The sequence below is a fragment of the Onychomys torridus genome, chromosome 14 (genome assembly GCF_903995425.1).
Source record: "Onychomys torridus chromosome 14, mOncTor1.1, whole genome shotgun sequence".
NCBI classification, from domain to species: domain Eukaryota; kingdom Metazoa; phylum Chordata; class Mammalia; order Rodentia; family Cricetidae; genus Onychomys; species Onychomys torridus.
The window spans coordinates 10,759,450-10,782,353 of NC_050456.1; the positions used below are offsets into that span (position 1 = coordinate 10,759,450).

The 22,904-nt window shown below is 38.3% G+C and overlaps 1 protein-coding gene and 1 pseudogene across 4 annotated transcripts in view; both read left to right on the forward strand.

Annotated features, from left to right (window-relative positions):
* The window catches only part of Immp2l (inner mitochondrial membrane peptidase subunit 2), an 854,797-nt gene that overhangs the window by 332,866 nt on the left and 499,027 nt on the right, over positions 1-22,904 (forward strand). The gene's annotated exons all lie outside the window — the stretch shown is intronic.
* LOC118595598 lies at positions 14,643-15,120 on the forward strand (annotated as a pseudogene).

Sequence of the window (22,904 nt, forward strand, 5' to 3'; positions counted from 1 at the left end):
AAAGATGCCTTTACACTCTGGAAATCCTCATCAAGATGATGTTTTATCTATGTTCGGCTGTGGACCTAGCCTTTAATGTCTGAGCCATCTCTCCAGCCTGGTGGTGCTATATCTAAATCTAACTATTAAGGGGAAATTGGGCTCAGTGATCTTGAGACATCATATTATGAGGATTTAAATGTATATGCAAATTGTCTACTAGCAGCAACTATAGTATGATAATAAGGACATCAGGTAATGTATACTTCCAATTATGCATAAATAGGTCTATATATAGTGATACATAAGATAAAATGGTAAAATGGAATAACAGCATAACAACACAGAAATGATGGTGTAATATCTGGAGTTTATAGAAACAACTCCTTTTCCTTTCTGCTGTAGCATCAATTAAGCATCATAGAAGTCCCTGTTTTAACATACCCAATTTATTTTGTAGAATCCCATTTTTGCAGTAGTGAAAAATTATACAAACTTTAATATACATTAGCCTAAAACCTTAATGTTGTACAATATTACTTTAAGGTGTTTTGGTTTATGCCCTGGAACATTTGTTTAGTGATGCAAAGATGTGTTTGATGAAATAAAATTCACCTGTGGTCAGGAGGCTATGTCAGCAACAAGCTGACAGGAAGTGGTAGGGAGAAGCCAGGTGGAGAAGGGTTTATGAGGAGGGCCGAGGAAACACAGGAGGGTTTTTTGGAGGACTCAAGCAGGGAGAGGAGGGGAGCTGCTTGCGTTCCCTTTGTGGCTTTAAAAGAGTCTGGGCTGAGGGAACAGAATTGCCTCAGGCTTTGGCTCTTGCAGCCTAGAGGTAGAGTTGCAGTTGCTGATTTAGATAGCCATGGCTTACAAGGAGGTAACAGTTTAAAAAAGGACAACACCCTAGTTAATAAATGAAGCACATATTCCACATCTAGCTCTGGGATGTTCTTCCTGGTGAGCCTTTTCACTTCCGGGTCTGTATAAGTTATCATTGTTATATTGTAAGTTATAGGTTGTATGATGTTAGCAGTTTGTCATTCTTATGGGTATTCCACACGTAGTTTTCAAAATTCCTCAGGGATCCCAGATTTCATGGAATTTTTAGAAGACTATGTCAGCTCTTTTATTACTGGGTCTTCATTGTCGTTTTATTTTGACCTGTGTCTCTCCCAAGTCCCAAGTCTCTGACTTGAATCTTTGCCGACATTTTTCTCTTAATGAGCTAATTACCGTCTTACTAGTCCACGTGTGTGACGTGTGAGAACTTTTGTTCTTGAAGCCTGTGTGATCCATGCACTCAGCGGCATCTCACCCATAACGGAGTTTGATCCAGCTCTCCTCCCAGGACTGCCTTGCAGTGTCCCTGAAGTTCTGGTAAGTTATGCTCTCAGCGTTTCTCCAAGAAGTTTAAGTTTCGCCTCCCGCCCCCTTATAAGTGCCCCCCTCTTATTTCTGACGGGTTCGTTTTGTGAGAGCTATGCACAGTTTGAAAGCTGTATTTGCAGGACAGTTTGATTTTCAGCCTTGGCCTTTCCGCGTTTTAGATGGCTTTACTACCTTAGTGTGTTTCTTGAAAACAACAGAAAATTGGATCTTGTTTTTTCTTCAATCATCTAGTCATTTCATCCATGACTTTTAATTGATGACTTAATGACAGTTCATCTAGAGTTATTAGTGAGAAGGCTTTGGTATTTCTGATGATTCTATTTGTTGTTACTCTAATTGATTACAATTTTGATAAATTTTTTTCTCTCTCTAGTACGGGGTTGCTGGCTTCGGCTGCATGTGACTGAGAACTTCGTCTCCTCTGTTATTACCCTTCTCACTTTTGGTCATGATATATGTTTACATGTACATTTAAAACACACTTTGCTCCTTATATTGAACTTTTGAGAGTTTTGCTGTACATTTCTTGATTTTCTTTTTATGGCACATACTCATTTGGTAGTTAATGAAAGACAATCATCGTACAGTCTGATTCTGAAGTCTAAGGCCTGATCTAGTGTATCACATAGGCTCTTGCCATGTTTTATTGGAAGGTATGAGTGCAGGAGTCATTGGGCAATCAGAAGCGGGGCTACCATCTCTAGCTCCTACTGTGTAATTCATGCTTTGACAAACATACTCAGGGGACAGTGTCTGAACTCTTACTGTCTTTTACCAGTCCTCATCTTCTGTTAGTATCACATGCAACTTAGACGACCTAAGATGTGTTCCTTCCTCTTCCTCTTTGCAAGATTTTGGAAAGACTTAGTGCTTATTCTTACTCTGTTTGGGTAAAATTCAGGGGGAAAGCCATTTGGATCTAGGCTTTCCTTTGTCGGGGGGTTTAATTGCTGTTCCAGTCTCTTTATTTATTATAGATTTTATTCAGATTGTTGATTTTTTTCTTTTGATGGTTTCAGTAATCCATGTATTTTTATGGGTTTTCTATTTTATCCAAGTAATCTACTATAGTTTAACGTTTTGTTTGTTTCCATGGCCAGACTTTCCTGGATCATGTGCCTTCTACAATGGTTATTTTACTAGAGTTAACAGGGTTTGGTTAGTAGCTCTGCATATGTTAATCTCATGTAATCTTAAAACCTCATAGTCTCACTGTATTCCAGGCTGGACTAAAACTCAGAGTGTAGGCCAGGTTGACATTGAATTAGTGCAATCTTCCTGTCTTGACTTCTTAAGTGCTGGGATTATCAACATGATATAACAGAGCTGGTTTAGTATATTTTTTAAATTCTAAATTAAGGAAGTTTTCTTTCTACTGCTTAATAAAATAAGGTGTTACATATGGTAGCATTTTCAAACAAGTTCTATGTTGGGTGTCAGTCATGTCTGTGTTGTTCAATTTACCCTGAACTGACACATAGCTGTTCAGGACAGGTGGAGTAGGTAACTACTTCATGAAGGGATAGAGGGGTCTTTTCTTCCTTTGTTTTCCTCAGTCCTGGGAGATAGAACCTAAAGCCATCATCATGCCCATTAAGTACTCAACCTACCATGGAAGTACATCACAGGACAAGATTGTATGTAGGTTGTACATCACAGGACAAGGTTGAATATAGCCCAGGCAGGTTGAGGAGTGCTGGCTTCTGCTAGAGTTAAACCTTTTTCTTGACTGTGTTGATCCATGCACTGGAGGAGTCAGAAGGCAAAGTATGACAGCAGCAGTGTACTCTGTAGTCAATCCTATGCCCGTTGACTAGCGCTTGATGTGCATGTCCTGAGGACTCTCAGATCAGTGTTGCTTTCTTCTCACTTCCCACTTCATGTGTCATACATATCAAAGCACTTTTAATTTGGTAGCATTCTGTATTTACTTTACTATAATGTAAAGTTCTTTATGACACAAAATTATTAAGTACCTAGTATATGCTTCATATTCCAGCAAGAACTCATTTATGGCTGGTTTGTTGGCTTTTTCTTCCTTATTACAATGTCTATGACTCTGTAAGAAACTCCTTTAATGTATGTGTACCTCCCCAGCCTTTAATATTTCTCTGTGACCATTTATTGCACAAGTATCGATTTCACAATATCTTTCTGATTCTCCCTTGGCAATTTGAGTTTGTGTACTTGTGCCAAGAAAGGATTTATCTGTTTCCATGCACATATTTTATGGGGCTATGTGCTTTTTCCAATAATTGTTTTACTAGAGTCAATAGGGGGCTGGTTAATAGTTTTTCATACAGTAGTAGAAGTTTTTGAAGCAGGAAGAATGTAATCATGAAATTTAAAAATAAGCAAACAAGGGCCAAAAGACTTAGGCTGTGTATTTCCTGTAAGTACTCTGAGTTTTGAAATTCAGAGGTACATTTCTGTATCTGGTGAAGGAGTAGTTGCAAAGATAAAACAAACCATAATGACTGCAGGCTGTGGTTCTAAGTGATAGACCTCTGTGTGTGTGTGCGTGTGCGTGTGCGTGTGCGTGTGCGTGTGCGTGTGCGTGTGCGTGTGTGTGTGTGTGTGTGTGTGTAGTGGGGAGTGACATAAATTGACCACACCAGCTAAGGAAGTCATTAACCATTTGTCTGCCGTGGCTTTTTGATTTGTCACGTCGTGACTTCTCTTGCTCTGAAGCATGCAGTGAGATTAACTGGAATGATTCAAGCTTTCGCCAGTGTTGAACATTCTCCGTCTGTATGGTTTTCACCAGTCAGCCTTGGTTATAGTGTCACTTTCATGAAGCTGAGGACAAAGCCCATGCTTTGTTTAAACATCTACATGATTACACACACACACACACACACACACACACACACACACACAAATACTGAAGGATGTGCTTCCATACACATTTGTACCTTTGGGAAGTTCATATTTATCAGAGGTTTACATTTAAAGATCATTTTTCAGAGTGTTTACATGGTTTCAAGAGAGTTTTAATATATTTAACCCACTTTAAAGTAGTTATTTTAAATTGTACTTGGAAATCCTTCATTTCTTTCTTTGGCAGTAAGATTATGAAATGATGGAGAATGACAGATTCTTGTTTTAAATGTAGTACCAACACATCTCTTTATTCAAATATTTTATGGACATTTTCTAGATAGCCTCCATTAGTGATTATTCTTGAAGTAATTTTCTTCCCATTTAATCCCACAGCAGGATTACATTTCACTCATGCCTTGATCAGTTAATATGCTAAACATTTTAGGGAGAAGATCTGTTTGAGAGGTCAAACTATAGCTCAGCCCTTACCAAACATGAGGAAAAGGATTTTTCTCATGAGCTCTCAAACCCCACCATCATCCTCACCAACATACCCCAGTGGTATGTACATATCACATACGTTCTCAACAGTGACCCTTGGCTATGCGAGTTCACATTCTCACTGTTGTTCCTCATATGTAGTTTGTAACGCAATGGAAGGAGGAACCACCAAGATTAATTCATTTGTAGGTATGTGCAACCTGTTTCCTCTTCATTGTTATATGAAATTATTCTTAGTATTAATATGGAAATTATTAGAATAATGAGGCTCATGTGTCACAGATGTTCATGTCACAGAATTCGATTAACAAGTACATTCAATGTTTGTGTCATGCAAACATTAATCCACTTAGTCTTACAGTAGCCATGTGATTCATATGCCATCAATTTATAGATGAGGAAACTAAGGTAAGGAATTTAGACAACTTGTTTTATAGGTAGCACATTATAAGGCTGTGAGTTGAACCATGAGGTCACACTTACTTAATCAAGCTTCTGCTTAAGTTAAATGATGTGGAAAATCATGTGTGTAACTAATGGGAACTTATGCACAGATTAATCAGTTGATTTTCTAGACCACTATAGTTGTTTTAGAAAATAGTGTGTTAGATAACTTGGGAGTGAGGACAAGCACACCTTGCAGATTTTGATTTAAATTTAAATTTATAGTTAAAAAAAAAAAAAGTCTGGACTATGGTCAGATTATTTTTGTATGAGCTGACAGAAAAGATCATCCTGTCAACATTTTTATGGTTAAAATGACTTTCAAATGGCATATTTTGGCCAGATTATTTACTGATTTTATTAGATACTAGGCACTATTTGGAATGTTGGATATTTGGAGAAGAGGAAGCTAATGCCAGTGTCTCTGGGTACTTTAAATCCTGCTGAGTGTGCCTCTGGGCTTTTGGCAAGTTCATTACTTGTATAGGTATGAAAATCTCCTATTGAGAAATGGAGAGACTATTTATCTGTGGCATTTTGTAATGTCTGATATGTCTTAATTTTACTGAAGTATATCCTGACTAAATACAATTGGGAAAAAACTAAAAATCTAAGCAGTTATCCTCTAGCCTCATGTAATCCTGATGCTTCTCGGTTAAATAATAGTCTTCTTCCTGTTTTGCATCAGTGATTAATTTGGGGTGTCTGAATAAACATGTTTTTAATTCACATAGTAAAGCTGTTTTAGGTCTGTGTGTTTTAAAGATCACTTTCTAATTGATCAGTAAAATGCAACATCTGGCAAATGTTCTCATGTTATCTGGAGACTCTGTTCTGATCATGTGATGGCAGGAGATAGAGAATTGAAGTTTTTTAAGACCTTTATATGACTATGTGATTGGAGCCCCGTGGTAGTGATGTTAGTACTTTGAGGTCAAGTCCTATTTCTAGGCAACTGGGAACTGCTGGCACATGTATAGTGGAAATTCTATCTGCTGGGATTCTTGACTTCACTGCAGTTCATTTGTCTGGAACAGCTGTGACAATAAAGGTCCCCAGCCAGGGTCCAGCACCTCTTTGCTGCATAGATTATTAACACAGTGGATTTTCTAATGCTTTTTCATGTTCTCTGCCAGTTTGTCAATTTCCAGTTGATTTTCATTAATTTAATAGTACGTCCTTCACTCTGGAACTCACAGAAAATATAGTGGCCTACACAGGGCCGGCTCAAAATCAAGGTAGTCAGTTTTCCAGAATGAATGGGGGAGAGGAGCTCACCACCAGCTACTGACAGTTGGTGGCTTCTCTGTGAGGGAGAAAAAGTTTTCCTCACTGGTATTGCTTCTCATAGGTTACCTATGCTTCAGTCCTAACTCACGCACAAAGGGACAGTGCCAGTAGCACTTGTGGGTTATTTAAACAAAGGATGAAGATGTGAAGATCAGAGCAGCAGCTGAGGAGGAACTGGAGAGAGGAGAGTAGGGGTGGATATGATAAAAGTGTACTCTGAATGTGTATGAAATTCTTAAAGAATAAGTAAAAATATATAAAATTGTATGCCTCTTTAAATGCTTTTATATAGCATGATGTATACAATTCTACATTGAAGAAACAGCAACAGATAAATTCTGTCACAGCGGTTCAACTACCAGAGCAAATTCACTGTTAAATGCAAAATGTAATTTGACAATGTAGTAAGTTGGTAGATTTCCTTCTGTCTACAAGAACTTGAAAGTGAGTGGCATCTGCTTAGGAGGCAGAACCATACCACATAATTGAATTATGAAACGCCCCTTCTATTTCAGAGTATTTTCCAAACCGGATTAATAACATTTTCTGCTAAATAAAGAGAAATGGCCAGTGTCTGTGCCTTCATTTTCACCAAGTCTGCAACATCCCACTCTTTTTCATCTGCTGTTTGTTTTTTTTTTAAATTGTGGTGGTGTTTCTTTTTCCAGCCCCATCTTTGCCTAATTACCTAAGCATTATATTTGAATTGTTCTTTACATCTGTGTTAGCATCTGTCATTGCAATGAAATACTTGAGAAAATCTACTTAAAGGAATCAAGATTTATTTTTATTTAGGGTTTCAGTGGTTTTAATCCATTCTCAGCTGATTCTGCTGTTCCTGAGCCTGTAGTGGCAGAAAGCATTCTGGGTCGGTGAGGCATGGAAGAGCAAAGCTGCTTACCTCGAGGAAGCTGGAGGGAGAAAGAGAAAGGAGAGGGTCCTGTGGTCCAAGTTTTCAATACTAAGTCTTTGGGATATAGTCTCTTTTCAGATTTTACTAATGTTCGGTTACATATTTGCTTGCCTTCAGTCTTTGATATCTGAAAGTTCTTCTCCCATTGGAATCAGAAGGATTATACTTTAAAGGAAGTAATCACTTTTCCTCTGGAGCATCCTTAAGACTCCTGAGCACATCCCAGTTTGACTAGGAAGTTAGTAAATTTCTGTCAGGACTTTAGGTTTCCTTTTTCTTCAGATACTTTTACTTTCAACAATATAAGTCTTTAAGTATCCAACTTTATAAAATATAGTTTCATCAATATTTAATTGACTGTGTTCTCTTTTGAGTTTGTGTCTTCTCGCTCTGCCTTATCTCTCCACCCTGTGAAAGCAAATATTTAAAATGGTTGTTGTAGTATTTATAAAATTAGGAGGCACAAATATAATTTCCCTCAAGAAAAGTGATTAAAAACATTGGTTTTCTGCCACCCTTGTGAGTTCCTAATGTTCTAAAGTAGTAGAATATTTAGAAGTCCACATGAGACAGTTTAATTCATGGTAATTTTAAGAATAAATGTATGCCATATGGTGTGTCTGCATGTGTTTGTATGCCTGTGTGCCTTGCATGCATACTTTTCTCCTTAGGATAGTAGTTTAGAAGTGCTTGTGAATACAACTAAATTGGGACTAATTGTTTTATACTTAGAAAAATTTTGTAATTTTTTTACACTGATTCCTCAGAGATGACAAAAATGGATCCATTCAATATAATTAAATAATTGAGAGAGAACATTTAACTTGTTTTCTGAGCAATCAGAAGTATCTACCATAACCTGAGTATAAAGTCAAAATCACTGGCCTGATGTCTTGGTACACACCTATAACTCCTGTACTAGGGAAGCTGAGGCAGAAAGATTTATAAATTTGAGGTAAGCCCTGCCAGGTTGCATGGTGAGATATAACACACTGTGGTGGTTTGAATAGGAATGGCTTCCATAGACTCATATCTTTGAATGCTTGATCATTAGGAAGTGGTGCTACTTGACAGGGATTAGGAGGTGTGGCTTTGTTTGGAGTAGGTGTCGTCTTGTTGATGGAGGAAGTGTGTCATGGTGGAGGGGTGGGGGGCTTGGGGTGGGGGTTGTTGGGTTTCAAAGGCCCAAGCTAGCCCCATTGTCTTTCTCTTTGTGTTGCATGTGGATCTGGATATAGAACTCCTAGCTCCTTCTCTAGCACCATGTCTGCCTGTGTGCTGCCATGCTTCTCTGCCTTGTGGATAATGGACTAAACCTCTGCTGTGTAAGCAAGCCCTAATTAAATGCTTTCCTTTATAAGAATTGCCATGGTCATGGTGTCTCTTCACTGCAATAGAACATTGACTAAAACAGAAGTTGGTACCAGGAGTGGGGTATTGCTGTGATAGGTCTAACCCATGTTGCTTGTGGGCAGAACGTGAACTTTGGGAGTTTGTATTAGGAAAGAAGGGGAATGCTTTACGTGGGGCTTAATGAGCCATACTAGTAGCAGCATGGAAGACAATTATGCAGAGAGCAACATAGGTTATGATGGCCCAGCTCAAGAGGTTTCAGAGGAGAAGAATGTTAATCAATGGCCTAGAGACTGTTTTTGTGATATTTTGGTGAAGAATGTGGCTGCTTTTTGTCCTTCTCTAAGGAGTCTGCCTGAGGCTAAATTAAAGAATTTGGATAAATGGCCTTGGCAGGGGAAATTTTAAACCAGTGTCATGTAAGTATTAGTGAATACTCTTAAGCAGATCTATAATGACAAGGGGAAAGCTTACAAGGAGGTGTGCAAAAGGTACAATTTGAGGAGAAAAGGAGTACCAGGAAGTGTCATGGAGCTAAGTCCAGTGCTCAAATAAAAGACTTAAAAAGCCTGATGCTAATCAGGAATAAAGAGAATAGTGACTTTAGGGCAAGACTCCACTCAGCTAAGGTTCCAACATGTGAAAAGAAATTAAAAGCTTAAGCGGTGAAGGCAACCATCAAAAACAGAAAGGTGACACAGATGTAATTCAATGAGGAGATCAAGTTCCTGCCCTGGAAAGCAGAAGAACTTGGCAGCTGTGGCCATAGGCTTCTGGTTTTATTATCAAGAATAGAAGAAAAGGGTTGTGTAATCTCCCTCTGTGGCTGAGGAAAACCACCGAGGCCATGCCTGTGTCAATTGTGTCTCTACATGGAGGCCTAGAGGCCTTTGTTTGAAGCTGTGAAGCTGAAGTGTGGATTGTGTTGGAGACCTGAAGATGTTGGAGATGCAAGAGTCATGGGATAAAACATCTCAAGCTTTTTTGTTTCTCTGTTAAGACTTCTTAGTACAGGAAAACAGGAGAAACTTCAGGGGAAGAACACAGGGAACTTTAGACTTTCTTTATATATACCAGTGTATGTTGGGTTGATTGCCTCTTAGAGATGGCTTATCCATTCATCACTGTTCTACCTCTCTGTGTGTCCATGTTTCATACTAGTCATTCCTTCTGGAAGTAAGTACCATGTGCCTTACTTCTTAAGGGTCTTGACCTGAACTGTTTCCACTGTGGCCTTGAGTTTTGATCCAATAGTTTTTTTCAACTTCTTGTTTGGGCCCTGCATGTTCCTACTCATTGTCCAGTCGTTCTGTTCTTGCCACGATGCTCTAGAGTAACTGGAGAAGCAGAGTTCTAGATTGGCCATAGCTTCTTGCCAGTCTTTCTGCTACACATCCATATTTTCTGATTCAAAGTATTCCTTGATTTCTTGGATTAGTTATTGGGTCTTTTGATGGAGAAAAACTTATATAGACTAACAAGCAAAAAAACCTATTTTCTTTTTTTTAAGACTTTTTTTTGCTTCCAATTACTAATCTGTAATATGTTACAGAATACAAAATAGATTATAAATATGTTTTATCAACAATATTTGAGCCACTATAAGTCATTCCAAAACATATGTATTTCCATTTCTTTTATGAACCCAGACGAGCTCAGTTGCTTTTCAAGGCAAATATATAGAGTAACAGCAGGAGAAACTATCACAGATATAATGATGTCACAGAAGAGTAGAGCCACTAGACCCAATGATCATAGGGAAACGTCACTGTGCCCATGTAACCTGGGCAGTGCTCTGAGAGAGTGTTTTCTTATAGGTGAATTATATTGTTGAAAATATGCTGGTGTATGAACCCTTAGTACCTTGAATGAGCCTTTGTTTGTGATGTTATCAAGGTGGGACCTAATCCAGTATGACTATATCCTTATAAAAATGGAAATCTAAACAATGGGATATGGACACAGGGAGAATGTCAACTTGAAGATTAGGGTAATGCTACTTCAGTCAAAAGAATATCAAAAATTTCCAAAAAGCTGCAAGATGAAGAAAAGTGAGTGCCAAATTTCCCTTTACCATCATCAGAAGAAAGCAGTCTCAGAGACACCTTGGTTTCAAATTCCTAGCTGCTAGAGAGGGACAAAGATCTGTTTATCTGTTTTAAGCCCTATTGTTTGTAATTGAATGTTGGGTTAGTCCTAATAAATCAGTGCAGATGTAATTCAATAGCTGATGATTTAGTACTCAGTTAGAACACCATAGTAACTTTGCTTTTACTGCCAGTTTTAGAGACCATGCTATTCAGTCATGACAAATTCCTTCCCATAGTAAGAAGGCACTGAAAGGCTAGAAAACACTTGGCAGCCATGCTTGAACAGTCTGCACATAGATCTTAAAATCATTTTTAGAGTTAGGTTTCAAGTTTAGGAAGTACTTAATAGGATCTATGTAGCAACATGGAAGATGCATCAGAGGCAAGGAAAAACAAGTAAAATAAATTTGGCATAGGTCAATACATGAGTATGTTTGCCCAAAAAGAAATGTGAACTAGCATGGCAGCAGACACCTTTCCTCTTAATGATGTACTGGTTTAGCATGCACTGACCTCCTCTCAGTTTAGAAGACTGGATCACAGCCAAAGCTCCTATTTATAGATACTACTAGACGGTTTGCTTAGCAACATTCTTAATAGCACCACGGGGAGTTTGGTTTTCCAGCTAAATGAGTTGAGAATGCTCAAATAAAAGCTAAGGTACAGACAGGCTTTTCAAGAACTTAATGTCCATGTGTATAAACCAATCATATATCATGAAATCAGTTTTGTAAATCGTCCTTTCTGCATTCAAATAGTTTCACCAAAATCAAGTCCATTTTGACCAAAATAATACTCAACATAAAATTGGGTTTTAAATTTCTCTAGAAACAACTGTACTTCCAAGGTTATTTAAGTATACCTATGGGAACTTTCAAGAATGAACAATTTCAATGCAAAAGTAAGTAGAAATTTATCTTCTTCCCACCACAAAGAGAACATCGAACATTAAGTAACCTGGACTGTAAGCACAGGTCATCAAAACACTAAGAAAACAACTGTCTGTGGTGACTCATGCCTGTATTCCAAGCACTTGGGAGGTTGAGTCAGGAGGATTACCATTAGTTCCTGACCAGCACGCACTAAAAAATGAGACCCCTTACCCCTCCATTATTGGTTAGTTGGCGAAGAAATCATTCCAATTTATAAAATAATTATTTTGGCATGTACCCTGTAGTTCAGGAGGCAGATCTTGGATATTAACTGGCATATTCATGGCCAGTTCCAATGGGTACTTGATGGGTACTGTGAGTAAGAGATAAATACCTTTGTGTGCATATGTTGTTACATTTTTTGAGGAATATTACAATATGAAGCCTAAGACAGGCATTGGAGAAACACATTCCTTGATAACATAAGGTGAGGTGCAAGATCCTTTTAGGTGATGGCTTTGGAGTTACATGATTCCAGTTACTGGTCTTCTGATACTGTATGTTGATCCAAGGTTCACCAGTGTTCATGTGTTCATGTAATTTTCAGCATGAAGACTTAGCAATATTAGGTTGAAACATCAGCAAGCCACCAAGATCTTGGGAACAGCGTGATGTTTGATCATCTTTATTAGCACAGACTAATAATTTGTCCTGAAAACAGTTACATTTGGATATGTGGTTCATGAGCCAGTAAGATATGTCTGAGGCACAGAAGGCTGGCAATAATGAAGAGAGCTTAGTCTATGTAAAAAAAAAAAAAAAAAAAAAAAAAAAAAAAAAAAAAAAAAAAAAAAAAGACAGGAAAACATGCTTGCAGAGTGTAGATATAATTTATGATGTGACTGGATTGAACCCCAGCAATGGAAAACAGTAAATTACTAAGTTAGAGGTAAGACTGAATGGCAAGATATTATCTACTGACATTCAACTTTTAATGGGCCTGCTGCAATTATCTGTCTGTCTGTCAGTCTGTATCTATCTATCTATCTATCTATCTATCCATCTATCTATCTATCTATCTATCATCTATCTATCCATCTATCTATCTAATCTATCTATCTATCTATCTATCTATCTAATCCATCCATCCATCTATCTATCTATCATCTATCCATCCACCCATCCATCTATCTATCTATCTATCTATCTATCTATCTATCTATCTATCTATCTATCTATCTATCTATCTATCTATCCATCTATCCATCTATCCATCTATCTATCTATCTATCTATCTATCTATCCATCCATCCATCTATCTATCTATCTATCTATCTATCTATCTATCCATCCATCCATCCATCCATCCATCCATCCATCTATCTATCTATCTATCTATCTATCTATCTATCTATCTATCTATCTATCCATCTATCTATCTATCCATCTATCCATCCATCTATCTATCTATCTATCTATCTATCTATCTATCTATCTATCTATCTATCTTTTTTTTCCATAGTAGAATGAGTTGAATGGTGGTCTATCACAAAACATGGCTGCCTCTCAACCCGCAACTGCAGTCTTGTTTGGAAAAAGACAGCATGCGGATGTATTTAAAAGGTTTCATGTGAAACACAGTTACCTGCTAGTAAAGGCCTGGGGCCTCCCTAAGCTGGAAGAGACAAGGGATGGTTTCTCGTAAGGGTCTTTGGAAGAAGTATAGCCATGTTTCTACACTGGGTTGTTGTCTCTAGCCTGACCTGAGGCTGAGAATGAACAACTGACCCGGGTTGTTACAGCAACCTTAGGGAATTAACATACATGGGACATGACAAAAACAGCCCAAGTGTTGCAGCACCTCAGGTTATGGAATCACTTCTGGGCAAGGGCCTATGAACCCCTAGCTGTTTAAAGACAACTGCCTCATGAGGTTGGAGAGATGGCTCAGGAGTTAAGAGCATGTATTGCTCTTGGAGAGGAATGTAGTTTGATTCCTAGCACCTGGGACAGGTGGTTGTGAGTCCCTCAGGAACCTGTGCTCATATGCCCTTATGTACATATACATAATAATCATAAGCAAATAAAAATTTCCAAGATAATTGTCTTTTTTGCCTCTGTATATAGTAGTGTATATTTGCAGGTAGTAAAAATAATATAATAAAGTTTATTTTCAAGCAGACCAGGGTGCAAAGAATTCTAGTGCCTTAGAAAATTTTAATAAGAAATTCAATGATTGTTTAAGGGCTGGATTTTATTCTAAAGAAATCAATATTCCCCCCCCACACACACTTTTCCTCCTAAGTGTGCCCTGGCCATCTTGTGCCCTCTGTCACCATGAATCAGTCCAAAGGCCTCACCAGATATGGTCCTCTGAATTTAAATTTCCACTGTTCTAGAACCTAAGAGCTAAATAAACCTAAATTAAATTTATCTACTTTGTGGTGCTCTGTTATGATGGCATGAAATGGGCTAAGACACTGTGTAGCCTTCAGTTTCTTAATCTATAAAATGGAGACAATTATTCTTCCATTTTTAATCACCTTACTCATAGGGCTTAAGTGAAATAATAAAAGATATTAATTGCTATTTTTCTTGTCATTTTGAAATTATAACCAAGAGACCAAGTGCTCTTAGATATGATTAATAAGTGTCATGCTAAGATTGTGTGATCTCTTTGGGGATGAATATATTACCATCTTATGAGCGAAGATTTTCCTTCATATCATATATCGACTGATTGGATGAGAGCAATTATTTTTATAATGACAATGTGCTGGGACTTTAGTCCAGTCCTGAACCTTTCCATGGGCTTTGCTTTTTAATGGTAGAAAATTAAAAAAATAAAATAAAACAGCCATTTTACCCGAAGATGCTGCTGTTGTTCTTTTAGACAGTGAAGAAGATGGCTCTAGTCTGGAGAGGAATGGATGATCAGTTTGGTTGCTAAAAAACTACTTATAGAATTTGTGAGTAGAGGACCAAGGGCTAAAGCTGGGAGATTGACAAATGCAGACCACCAAGGCACTGCTCATTTCTCCAGTTCTGATCCGCTCCTTTGCCAGGGGTCTGTCTAATCAGGCCTGTGTCTGCTTCCCTCTCGAGTAGACCAGAGGCCCCATTTAAACAGCCTTCCTGCAGCAGCTCCCTTCTCCAGGTGACCAGACGGGAATTCCAGACCAGTGTTGTTTCCCAGGACATTGACACAGCCGTCAAGTTCACTGGTGCTGGGGCTGCCACAGTTGGTGTGGCTGGATCAGGGGCTGGCATTGGAACAGTGTTTGGTAGCTTGATTATTGGCTATGCCAGGAACCCGTCTCTCAAGCAGCAGCTCTTCTTCTGTGCCATTCTGGGTTTTGCCCTGTCTGAGGCCATGGGGCTTTTCTGTGTGACGGTCGCCTTCCTCATCCTCTTTTGCCATGTGAGGCTCTGTGGGGTCACCCAGCCAGCCCTGCTGCTTTGACTCCATGCCTGTCCTGGTGCTGGAGTGTGCTGAGCTTTACCATTAAACAACGTTTCTCTAAACAACAACAACAAAAAAAAAAGAATTTGTCAGTAGAAAAACACACCTTCCTCAACCATTAAATCTATATTAATTAGTCAAAAGCACTAATACAATTTCTAGATTAACTTGAGTGCATTGATAAACAGGGTCTGTGAACTACGGACGTCAGTTTCTCAAGAACCCCCAAATACACTTATAGGACTAAGCTATTGAGAATGTGCCAGAAAGGACTGCAAGCAGGCTCTGCTGTATTTATAGCATCACTAATTACAATGTTCAAACTGTGAATCATGCCAGTGTCCTCTGACAGATGAGAGGACAAAGTGTGGCATGTATATATGTCAAGTATCCTTCAGTTTTTGAGAAGGAAAGAAATTCAGATACATGATACAATGAAGTTGAGCTGTGAAGATATAAGTCCCAAATTGGCAGTTGATTTAATGACAACAATACAGAGTAGGATTCTACGATTCTGCTGTATGAGGTACATAGAGCCAAGATGATAAACACAACAAGTGGAATGTTGGCAGTTGCTGGGCTTGGCAGGACTGGAGAACGTGGAGTTAATGTATTAAGGATACAGTTTCTTGGTTTTGTAAGTAAAAAGTGTTCAAGAAATGGATGGTGGTGTCATGTTGCACAGGAATAGCAATGTCATTGGTTAGGAGCACTGGCTCCTCTTCCAGAGGGCCAAGGTTCGATTCCCAGCACCCACATGGAGGCTCAGAGCCATCTGTAACCTCAGTCCTAGGGGGTCTATCTGTCTCTCTTTTGGCCTCTGGGGCACTGCATGTACATTCAATCACTCATACACACAAAATGAAAATCTCAAAGAAAAGAATATGAATATCCTTGATATGATAAAATGCCTTATAATAGTAACTATTATGTGATACATATTTTATCTCAATAAAAGTAGAAAAAATGAAGACTATAAAACCACACAAATATAAATTGCCTTTGTAAAAGATATTTTGAGCACATGCTAAATGAACAAAAGTGATTTTCCTTCTCAAATCTGTTTGAATTATATCTGCTTTAAAACTGAGCAGGTGATGTTCCTGTGAGCTCCTAGACGGTGCTTTTTCTTCACTCCCAGGCCTGACAGCAGAGCTTATCAATTGAACTGGCCCTCAGCATCGATGGCTGGTCCTGCTGCAGAAGGACCTAGTAACTGGCTTTGTGATGGCTGCTGAAGAGGCCCACGGCTTTGTCCCAATCCTTAGAACTCCATCTGGCCTCCGTCTCTGATCTGTTATTACTTTACCATGTATTATATTTATATCACCTTTAGAGTCCTTGGATCTCAGTCGTTCCTGGTTTCTCTGGTGGAAGTCTCCCTTCTTTGCACGCTGCCTTATCTACTGTCAAACATTGTCTGTTTCTAAGCCTTCCCATGTTGGGCTCTGTTTACAGCACAGTTCCTCACTCTCACAGCCTTCTCAGATTCTCTATCCTGCAGTTTCCCAGTCTACTTCCTGCTCTCTTCCCTGCCATCCCCCGTTCATATGTGTTTAAGACCACCGTATTTTAATCTCTTCTGTGGAATGGCAGATCTGTCTTCCTGTGAGCTAAAGAACATGTGTAGGAGGAAGGATCAGATTATTGGATTAGAGAGTGATTCTCTTATAGGATGATCCTTAGGTGAGAGCCCACATCTGATGTTAACTTAGAGCTGGGTCCCAGGCCTGCCTGGTTGTCCATCACACAAAGCCTAGAGAAGACTTAATTGCTCACTCATGGCCTACAACATGACTCAAACAAAGAAACAAGCAGGTCTCATCAATACTAGCCGTTTTTCCCACTGATACTGATTTATACAGGCCACTTACGTATTCTTGTTCTAGGACCAGGCATTGCCATAGAGATGACAGGATCAAAACTATATTTTGAAATATTGAAAGCTAAAAAGTTGCCAGTCTTTTCTAGAGTGCCAAAGTATAAGCCAGACACTTGCTGAAGTATTAGAGATTTTAATCAGTAATGAACTGTTGCAATAGGAAAATGAGCCCAGGTCCAGTCCCACGTGAATTAAACTCAATTTTCCTGTCACAAAAGTCAATTCTTTTTAGAGGCTGAGGTATACTAAGGGAAAGGCCTCTGCTTCTGTTGATGGCCCATGTGGCCAGGATGATCTGGCTTGTTAAGTGGTATTTCTCTTGAGAGACACAGCCTCTCCTGTCCTCTTGGTACACCTTAGAGCAAGGTGCCCACTGGAAGTTAGGTCCTTCCTTCTCGCAGGGGCTGGGAGAGAAAAGGAGCAGCGGTTTCACGGAAGGTCAGTGCTCATGAATAACTAGCTCTCAGAGGCTTGAGCAAATCGTTTGTGGTGGTGGATTTGCATCTCAAAAAGGTAGAGTGGGGATTTATAAAGGCAAACTGTATAAAGTAACTCTAAGGTTTAGCATCTAGCTGCCTGTTTTAAGTTCTGAGCTAGAGTAAAGAATTGGGTGATTTCAGACTGGCACATTAAGTGAGAGGAGGTGGTGGAGGGTGGGTCATGTGGGAATGTGTTTTAGGATGACAGAAAGAATGTTGGTGCTTGCTCTGGTGCCGGTGCATTTGCAGGGGGAGGGTGTGAGAGAGAAACAGAGTGTGCTGAGGGCTTTTCCATTTTTTTTTTAAAGGCCAAAATGAAGCTTAGTCATGAAGAGAGCTCAGAGGAGCCTGAATAGGCATGGGAATACCAGCCTAGCTGTTTTTTGTTTTTTTTGTTTTTTGGTTTTTTTTTTTATAACCCTGAGCTCAGAGAATGTGTAGTCAGTGAGAAACACTGAGCTCAAGAGCTGGCATTATCTGTGATCTTCAAAAATGGTAAAATCAACTTAACAAGACAGGTAGTAGGCAAGTCCCCATCATATGATGCTCTCTCTCTCAGCTAAACAGGTGACATTTGGTGACTCCAGTACACACATGTATCCACATGCACACACACAAGTATCAGCTTATTTATTTGTACTGACTGTATTTTAAGAGGCCACTTTCCCCCTCTTTTAATTACACCAGACCTCTTTATGGTCTGAGAGACTGACTGTTCATTTGAACTCACTGTTTCTGGAGATGATCCTATCAACAAGGTTGAATGCAGTTCTAGAAAAATCCTGGAATGATGTGCATGTATGCATTTAGGAAAAACCAAACTTGTGAACTGATAATATAATAGCTCCTGAGGTTCCTTTACTTTGAGTTTAAAGTCAACTGATTTTATTGGTTTGATACAAGTAATTTTGCCATCCTAACCAGGATACTAGACCAATCTTTAAACTTGTTTGGAATTTAGAATTGTTGAACATTTATATTATCCACTCACCCTCTCTCTTTCATGGCTTTACACATGCCAGGCAGGTGTTCTACCACTGAACTACACCACCAGGCTCTCTGTTTGTACATATTTGTTTATACATTATTCTCCCCCCTATGGGAACTCCATTTTTCTTTTAATTTGTCCACACACTATGGACATTTATCTGAATTGTTAATTTTATTACACTATTAATTTCATTCTTTGCAATCCTCCTTTAATCTTTGCTATTTAATTTTGTTGTTTTTATTTTCTTTTTCTTTATCTGTCCTTATTGTCTTATGGGTAGTGTATTAAATTCTTAAAGTCCTGGGCACTCAGGATATCAGAGACAGTAAAGACCTAGTTGGAGTGTATATGTTCATTCATCTCTCTTCAGAACAGTTCAGTCTTTGTGACAGGCCAAAACACTAGTCAAACCTAAGTGTCAGCACAAAATGCTTAGAAACTATAACCCAGGACTACAGACATTGCAATAGAAAAAAATCCACAAAAAATACTACTTTTAGATGTTTTTAGTGTGATTTGTCATTTTCCTATATGTCAATACTACAGAACACTTTGATTGATAATACTTTTTTTCAAAAATTTAACCAATGTGTAATGTAAAAATAATTATGGCATGACTTCAAAATCGTAAATGAGATTTTCCCTTGGTGTACTGTTCTATTCAATTGGAGATACTTAGCCCTGATTTATTCTAGTCACTCGTATTTGTGAGATGAGGAAGTATTTAGCATCATAGCATCACTGATTAGTTTTAATCACAATTAAAGTTTTGCTAACAGAGCTCTAAAATGCCCTTTATAAATCCTGTTATTTATCAGCAAAGAGGCAGCGATCCAAATTGCACTCAGTGTCACACTCAAAATAAAGCTGGTGTAAATTGAGATGTGCTGAGTATGAAAAAGTTATAAAACATAAAATACCTCATTAATTGTTTGTATATTGATTACTTCCTAAAGTCATAGTATTGAAATTGTTGTCTAACTTGCCTTTTACAGAACATTAATGTTGCTACTAGACAACTTGGAATTGCATGTGTGACTCATTTTGTCTCCGTCTGAAAGCGCTAGTTAAAAGTCTGTTTTTCAGGTGCATTCATAACAGAGCAGTGGAAATGCAGTCAAGGAACAGAGCTTCTCTTTCAGAAGTGACTTTTTTCTTTTGTTTAATGTGTTTATTTTTGCTGGCTGTGCCTTTTCTTAATTTGGAGAAGTTAAAAAAGGAAGCCTAAAAAGGCCTTTGCTTCTTCTGGGGCAGCATATGAACAGATAAAGTTTTAACTTGCTCCCTTTCTTTCCACAGTGCGGCCCATGCCATTGGAAGCTTGAAACACTGCTCATTTTCTGCCATCAGGCAGTTACTTTTTATTGCTGTGATAAAATACCCTGGCAGAAGCAGTTTAAGGGTTTATTTAGGTTCATGGTTCTGGAAAGATAACAGTCTGTCCTAGCAGGGTGGACGCGGTAGCAGGAGGCAGAGGCCGGCTGGTCACTTTGTACACTGAGGAAGCATAGAAAGAACCAGAAGTGGACTAGTCTACACAGCCTCAAGCTTGCCTCTCATGACTCACTTCCTGAAGATTCGTCAACCTTTCCAGACAGCCAACTAGGGGCTGCATGTTCAAGCATGTGAGCCAAGTGTGTACATTTCACATTCAAAACTCAACCGTCTGGTTTTTAGAAGTTCTAGGGAGGAGATGGCATTCCATATAATAAGTATTTAAATACTAAAAATCTACTTATGAAAGGTGACTTTCCATTTCATTTTGACAATGCTTATTTCAGTGAAGGTCTAACTTTAGATGGACCCACCAATTCACTGTTAGAAAAATGTTGGGCCTGCCTCTCACTTTCCAATTTGACTTTGTCTTGTGAATGAACTGCATAGTCTGGAACGGGGCCTAGAATGTTACGGAAAAGAACGAATTCTTTGTTCTTCTCTTTGCTAATTCAAGAATGTTGGAATGAGTAACTCTTCTCTCCATCCAGATGGTCACCAGGGAGCTTGTAGATTTGGGGGAAATGTGAGCACAGTGCAGCTTCTCACCTGTTTAGAAGCTGTCTGTCACAGAATTGTGTGGTGCCCATGGATATGGCAATGCCCTGAAATATCTGAGATGTGTGATTTGAAAAACTAGAATTTCGAGCGGTTGTTAAATTTGCATTTCATAGCAGTTTTCCATTCTAAAATTACCCAGTAATTGTAAAAGCACATAATTAGCTGGAGACTTAATTGCTGTTACTTTCCATGCACAGTGTTAAGCTTCAAGTGTTAGGATGGATTATGTTATACAGTTTTAAAGCCACTTTCTTGTATTTTGGTTGATTGTCATTGGCGTTAGATTTGTTGTGAATGCAATGGCATTTGGAAATTATTTATATGTATATCTCTGTTTACTTGTGTCTATAAACAAATCTTTGAAAAGTTAGAAATACTGGAATAAATTTACTTGTTAATAATATTCTGATTCTACACAGCATAATTTTCCCTCACATGTAGTAAAGAGATGTTACAGGATATTCATCTTATAAATACACTATAAGAGCAGAGTTCAGTTTTATGTTAGAAAATGGAAATAAAAATTTGACAAGTAGTACTGATAGATATGATATCGTCCTTAAGGCAATGTCTGCCCCTGCTTGTGTTTCCACATAGCAGAATAAGTTTATAATATTATATGTCATACATGTATATGTTACAATTTCATAATATAGCACCATTTTGAAACTGGAATGTTATAAGCGTACCCATCCCATCCATAGGATGTTTTGCCATTTGACAAACTATCTCTTAATAATGTCTTGAATTTTCTGATAATACACTTTAAGTTTTCAACAGGATAGTTGTAGAAAATTTTAGATCACACAGCAGAATTTAGTGACATGGTGCTTTGAATGAATTGTTTTATAGGCACAGTCTGCTCTTCCCTCTAGGGCAGATATTTTACATTTAAGACAGACAGTGATCTGTCCATTACTAATATGTGTAGAAATAGCATTTGTGTAGTTCTTACCAGGAAGTTTAAGTGTTCAAAACCCATAGGAATTTTCTGCAGGATCTTTTCAATGGAAGGTAGATTGGCCAAGGAAGAAATTCGGATCTTAAGAATGGTGTTTAGTGATGCATGAAGAGAATAGGGTGTTTATTTCATTGCTTACAATGAAACACAAATGGTGTTTATACTTTTGTGATAGACTGTTATCTAAGTACTTATGAAATATTAATTTTATGTGGGAGTTTATTATGTTTTTAGTGCTTTTAGGCTATTTCAGTTTTGATAGTTTGTTTGTACTTAGGATCCGTGAAGTCAGACCCTTCCAAGGGGAAGACAGTATTTTGTGATTAGATTATCCTGCATGTGAAATAATGTATCATATTTTTATATTATCTTCTATATTTAAAACAAATCTGTTTGATTTTGAATATAGTTCTCTTTGTATATGGGATGTATCCAGCTTGGAATAATGAAGTGGTTTAGTTGTTCTGAATTGGACTTCAGAGATATATATGGAGAATAGCTATTACTTTTAGAACCTTGTTGTATGCAATAATCAAAGATATATGCTAATATTACTGCATAAATAATAGTTTCTAGTGATAAAATTTGGGAAACAGTGTAACTTCCCAAAATGTGATAATTAGTATTTTTTTAAAATTTCAAAACATCTAATACAATTACATGTAACTGTTAAAGATTTGCTTTAGTTTAATGACTGTTTTTTTAAAGATAAAATATGTTAAATATATAAACTATAACCATAAATAGATTTATAGTATCATTTTTTGTTTTGTTTTAACAAGGTTTTATTTTCATTTATTTATTTATTTTTATTAAGAGATTTTCTATTTGTTTTACATATTAACCATGGATTCCCCTGTCCTCTTTCCATTCCCACCTCTACCAGACTGGTAGATTCAGTTGAGACAGGTCCAGTCCCCTTCTCCCTACACCAAGGCTGAGCAAGGTATCTCAGCATAGGCCCTAGGTTCCAAAAAGCCAGCTCATGCACTAAGGACAGGTCCTGGTCCCACTGCTTCGGGGCCTCCTAAACAGTTTAAGCTAATCAACTGTCTCACTTATCCAGAGGGCCTGGTCCAGTTCCATTGGAGCTCCTCAGCTTTTTGGTCCACAGTTCATGCATTTCCACTAGTTTGGCTAGTTGTCTCTGTACTTTTTCCAATCATGGTCTCAATATCGCTTGCTCATATAATCCCTCCTCTCTCTCGACAATTGGACTCCTGGAGCTCCACCTGGGGCTTGGCCATGGATCTCTGCATCTGCTTCCATCGGTCACTGGATGAGGGTTCTATCTTGACAGTTAGGGTGTTCGGCCATTCAATCACCAGAGTAAGTCAGCTCAGGCACCCTCCCGACCATTGCCAGTAGTCTATAGTGGAATCATCTTTGTGGATTTCTGGGGACCTCTCTAGCACT